The sequence below is a fragment of the Terrapene carolina genome, unplaced genomic scaffold (assembly GCF_002925995.2).
Source record: "Terrapene carolina triunguis isolate 2854851 unplaced genomic scaffold, T_m_triunguis-2.0 Scaffold714, whole genome shotgun sequence".
Lineage (NCBI taxonomy): Eukaryota > Metazoa > Chordata > Testudines > Emydidae > Terrapene > Terrapene triunguis.
The window spans coordinates 18,839,581-18,845,580 of record NW_020665065.1 but is presented as its reverse complement, the minus strand read 5'-3'; positions in this window follow the sequence as shown (position 1 = coordinate 18,845,580).

The window sequence follows — 6,000 nt, the reverse complement described above, 5'->3', positions numbered from 1 at the left end:
ATCCCCCCAGCCTATCTGTCTCATGACTGCTACCTCCTCCCCAGGAGCTGCCTGGTGCTTGGGAATGATCAGTCTACTCTATGGGCAGATGAGGCCCAGCCAGGGAAACTGTCCCTCCATTCTCCCATCATGAAACACCGCGGTGCCTTCTAGGGGGGGATCAGGGCAGCTCTCAATGGCCCTGTATTCAGGTTCTATCAACATTTCCATCTTTCTCTGTCCCTCCGGCTCAGCAGCTCTCACCCCTTGATGCTGCCCCTGCGCTCTGGGAGCCAGGAGCTGCTCGTGCCAGGGCAGGCATACACCGCTGGCACAAGGCGGGTACGTTCTGCACTCCAGCCCCAGACCAGCAAGGTACTTCAGCACATGCCTAACCTTACATGTAACTTCTGCCAGGGGTTGTCAGCAGCTACAAGGGTCAGGTTCAAATAGTTGGGGTCCCTCTTAAAACTAACAAACACCACTGGGCCAAGACCCCACTCAGAATTTCTGGGGCCACTAAATACCATCCCTGGGCACCCTTAAGAGGCAGCAAACACAGCATCCACTTGGGAAGACACAGCAACAATCTATGTTATTATTTGTATTTTCCTGGCGCCTGGGAACCCTAGTCACGGAGAAAGACCCCACTGCGCTTGGCGCTGCATAAACACAAAACAAAATCGATGTGAATGACAAATAAAACACTAGCCAGGGTGACTTTGACAGCAGTCTCTTAACTCGGTTCCCCACCCGCCAGCATGAACATCCAACAGGCAAATGTCCCATCACCCTTCCCTATCTGCTAAACGCCAGTGGGCAGAGTAGACTCAGAATCCAGAGGTCTCTCAGACAAGCCTCTTTCCAGTTGCACAGGAAGTGCTGCCTGGTCCTGTCCTGAGGCCCCACCAGCCAACCCAGCTGAAGTGATTCCAGCTTTCTCTAGTGACTGAATAGGAAGGGCACCCCCAGAATTCACTCAGATCTGCTGCTGTCGTCTGTGGCTCTTGCTGAAGCCCTGTCAGTATTCCATCTTAGAGAGGGGGTGTGGGAGGGAAGATCTTTTCCTGGACAACTTCGGTTGGTGAGAAAGACGAGCTCTCCAGCCACACAGAGCTCTTCCTCAGGCCTGGGAAAGGTGCTCCCAGCCTCACAGCTGAATGCAAAGTGGAACACATTGTTTAGCATAACTTTAGCACATATTCTAAGGCAGTGTTTCCCAAACTTGGGACGCCGCTTGTGTAGGGAAAGCCCCTGGCGGGCCGGGCCGGTTTGTTTACCTGCCCCGTCCGCAGGTTCGGCCGATCGCGGCTCCCACTGGCCGCGGTTCGCTGCTCCAGGCCAATGGGGGCTGCAGGAAGCGGCGTGGGCTGAGGGACGTTCTGGCCGCCGCTTCCAGCAGCTCCCATTGGCCTGGAGCGGCAAACGCGCCCAGTGGGAGCCGCGATCGGCAGAACCTGTGGACGGGGCAAGTAAACAAACCGCCCTGGCCCGCCAGGGGCTTTCCCTACACAAGCGGCATCCCAAGTTTGGGATACACTGTTCTAAGGGACCATTCAAAGTGGAGTGGCCCTGTCAAAGAATCCTCCCACCAGCACAGGATCCTCAGTGGAGGAAAACCAGAACTGAATACGGCCCTTGAGCAAAGAAAAGTCCTTGTGTTTATCGAGCTACTGCCTGGTGGGCCAGGCTGACCTGCCCACCACAGAAAAAGGTGTGCGCGGGGAAGAAAAAGGGAGCCAAGGAGAATGTAGGAGTACTTCTAAAGGGGTATTTAGTTTAACATCATCTACACCCAAAGTCTTCAGTCCCTTTTCCCCATGAGTTTTCTTACCTCTCAGGGCAGTCAAAGGTTTCTGGGTCCCAGTTTCCCTCACTCAGTTCCTTTTTTCCAAGGTGATTTTGCTTCTCCTATTCATGCCCTTTTCTTGAGATGTTTTTCCCCAGCAGCTTGTGAAAGAATGGGATAATTAGACTCAGCTGCTTGGGTTTCTTTTTTCTCTCCTTCTCTGTGATAGTTCATTTCTATTACACCTTGTCACCAACACAGCACCTCCTGCAATCTGGTAAGAACCCTTTTGCACACTCCACTTTCAGTCCTGCTACCCAACCAATTCGGAGTTCGTGTCCATTTATGGTGACTATCGAAGTGTCACTGGAAGAATTCTGGGTAGAAATCTTGTGCAAATGCTGCTGTTTCTGTAGCCAGACTTCCCCTATTCACCAGTAGATGGAAGCAGAGAGCTCCTCTGGAGTTCTGGCTCAACAGGTTATGCAGAGGAAGCAGCTCTGGAGCTGCTCTTCCCCCGTTCACCAACAGACAGGGTCAGAGAGCTCCTTGCCAGGGCTTAATGTGTAATGAAAGAGGGGCCGGGACTCAAGCAATTTCTTTTACTTGAATAACTGATGTGGCACAAATTAAGCCCTGCTCCTTGCCCTCAAGAGCATAGGCGCCAACTTTCCCCGGTGCCAGTGGGTGCTCGCGCCCCTCCTGCCCTGGCCCCGCCCCCATTCCAACCCCTTCCCCAAAGTCCCCGCCCCAACTCCGCCCCCTCCCTGCCCCTATTGGACCCCTTCCCCAAATCCCTGCCCCGGCCCCGCCTCTTCCCCGAGCGTGCTGCATTCCCCCTCCTCCCCGCTCCCTCCCAGCGCTTGCCGTGCGAATCAGCTGTTTCGCGGCGCAAGCGCTGGGAGCCAGGGGGGAAAAGCGGACACGCGGTGCACCCAGGGGAGGAGGCAGAGGTGAGCTGGGGCGGGGGGGCGGGGAGCTAAGCATCCACCAATTTTTCCCCGTGGGTGCTCCAGCCCCGGAGCACCCACGGAGTCGGCGCCTATGCTCAAGAGCACCAGGCCACAGGTCTCACAGCCGTTGGAGTCAGAGAGATCACTCACATACTCAAAGTTACAGCAGGTGCTCATGTCCTTTGCTAACTAGGGCCTCTCTGCTGTGCACAACTGCAAGTCAGTTCTTGTGAGCACGTCCCTCGTGCTCAGTCGCTGCTCCCTGGAAAGGCGGCTCTCGAATCCAATGGCGCATTCAGCTGACAGAGGGGTTGGATGGGCTGGGGAGGGCAGAAGATGGCCATACATGTCTGGATGTCACACATCAGTACACATGGAGAGCCGAGCAGCAGAGAATGGAAAAAGCACCTCCGAGTAGAGGCGTGAAAGGTTTTACAGACTGTCCTGTCTCCAGTGTCATTGACGTCCCTTCTCTTTGCCAGGAACATGGCAGCAAATCCCCCTCCATGCCCCAGATCTCAGAGGCATTTATAACAATATCAGCCTGGGCTGCAGCTTCTCTGAAAATGAACTCACAGTGGAGTGAGCGTCATTCCTCAGACCTGGCCTGAGTAAGCGTGGGAGGGAGCTGGCAGCATCACAATGCCAAACAGGAATGTCGGTGGCCCAAAGCTGTAGTGTAAGCGTGGATGGGAGTGTCCTGGCTCTGGCTGGGCTATGGCAGGCGAAGCAGCCCACACAAACCTGCCACTGGGTCGCACTGCGCTCCGGGCACCCTGCTGGGGGAGACTAACCCAAAGGCAGTGCCCTACATCCCAGCTTCCTCCTTGGCCCTGATGTGACACACGTACATACATTCCTGGAGAGAGTAGCTAGCAAAGAGCATTAAGCCCAGACCTAGCCATAGAATCATAGAATCGTAGGATGGGGAGGGACCTTGATAGGTCATGTAGTCCAGTCCCTTGCACTCATGGCAGGACTAAGTATTTTCTAGACCATCCCTGACAGGTGTTTGTCTAACCTGCTCTTACAAATCTCCAGGGACGGAGATTCCACAACCTCCCTAGATAATTTATTCCAGTGCTTAACTACCCTGACAGGTAGGAAGTTTTTCCTAATGTCCAACCTAAACCGCCCTTGCTGCAATTTAAGCCCATTGCTTCTTGTCCTGTCCTCAGGGGTTAAGAAGAACAATTTTTCTCCCTTCTCCTTGTAGCAACCTTTTATGTACTTGAAAACTGTTCTCATGTCCCCTTTCAGTCCTCTCTTCTCCAGACTAAACAAACCCAATTTTTTCAGTCTTCCCTCGTAGGCCATATTTTCTAGACCTTTAATCATTTTTGTTGCTCTTCTCTGGACCCAGTTATGCACCCACCTTATATTAGCTCCATCTAGGTTTCAGAGTAGCAGCCGTGTTAGTCTGTATCCGCAAAAAGAACAGGAGTACTTGTGGCACCTTAGAGGTTGTATTCCCCTAGTTTGTTTATGAGAAGGTCATGCAAGACAGTAACAAAAGCCTTACTAAAGTCAAGATATACCACATCTACCACTTCCCCCTGTGATAGACCCAGGCCAGTTGGGTACAGTAGAATAGCAGAAGGCAGATATACTGGCCACTGGATTAACAGTTTTCTGTTCCCTGACTGACCAGAGCAGGGGCTGCTCCAGGCTAATGAGAACACCTGACTCCAATTAACCTGCAAAGAGTCAGGTGAGGCCATTAAGCTAATGTGACCACCTGACTCTAATTAAGGCCCCGCTGATACTATAAAAAGGGCTCACTCCAGTCAGGCAGAGGATAGCCAGGGAGAGCCAGTGCGGCTGAAGGGCTGGTTAATGAAGGCACCCTCAAGTTATTGATAAGGGAGCCCTAAGGTAAGGGTGAAGAAGGGAGAAGCAGGAGAGCTGTGGGGAAGTGGCCCAGGGAAATGTAGCAACTCTGGCAGTGAAAGGTTGGCTGCCAACAGCTGCTACCATTAGGGTCCCTGGGCCGGAACCCGGAGTAGAGGGCAGGCCCGGGTTCCCCCCAACCCACCACTACAGGAACACCGCCTGGCAGGGGAAGTCAGGCCCCTGTCAGGACAGGGGGCTAAACTGTTCTAAAACAAGCCCTAGGGACAACAGAGACTGTGGGAATTCTCTCACCAACCTCCTTGCTGGCTTATGATGAAAAGGGCTCAGTAGACTGTAACCCTGGCCCTAGAGAGAGAAGGGCTACGTGGAGGGTCACAGAGAGCCACTGAGGCTAGCATATACCGCCTAGAAGCGCAGGACCCACGGGGACAAGGTCCGAGCTCTGCCACACCCCCTATCCACAGGGCTTGTTACCCTGTCAAAGAAAGTTATTAGGTTGGTTTGACATGATTTGTTCTTCATGAATCCATGCTGATTGTTACTCATCACCTTATTGTCTTCTAGATGTTGGCAAATAGATTGCTTAATTCATTATTTGCTCCATTATCTTTCCGAGTACTGAAGTTAAGCTGACTGGTCTGTAATTCCCTGGGTTGTCCTTATTCCCCTTTTTATAGATGGACACTATATTTGTCCTTTTCCAGTCCTCTGGAATCTCTCCTGTCTTCCATGACTTTTCAGAGATAATCGCTAATGGCTCAGATATCTCCTCTGTCAGCTCCTTAAATATTCTAGGATGCAGTTCATCAGGCCCTGGCTACTTGAAGGCATCTAACTTGTCTAAATAATTCTTAACTTGTTCTTTCCCTATTTTAGCCACTGACCCTACGTCATTTTCACAGACATTCATTGTTAGATGTCCAATTGCTACTAAACTTTTTAGTGAAAACTGAAACAAAAAAGTCATGTAGCACTTCTGCCATTTCCATATGTTTTGTTATTTATTTTCTCCCCTCATTGAGTAAGGTCTTCCTTGGTCTTCCTCTTGCTTCTAATGTATTAGAAGGGCGAAAGACCTCTCTGGCTTCAAGATTAGGCTAGATAAGTTTATGGAGGGAATGGTTTGATGAGATTACGTGATTCTAATCAATTAGGCAATAACGGCCATCGCTGGTAAAATGAGGGTCTGGCTAGAGAATCTTGCCTGTATGCTCGGGGTTCTGCTGATCGCCATATTTGGGGTCGGGAAGGAATTTTCCTCCAGGGTAGATTGGCAGTGGCCCTGGAGGTTTTTCGCCTTCCTCCGCAGCATAGGGCAGGGGTCGCAAGCTGGAAGATTCTCTGCGACTTGAAGTCTTTAGATCACGATCTGGAGACTTCAACAGCAGAGCTAAGGGAAAGTGGGGGGGTCAGCTTTTGTGGCCT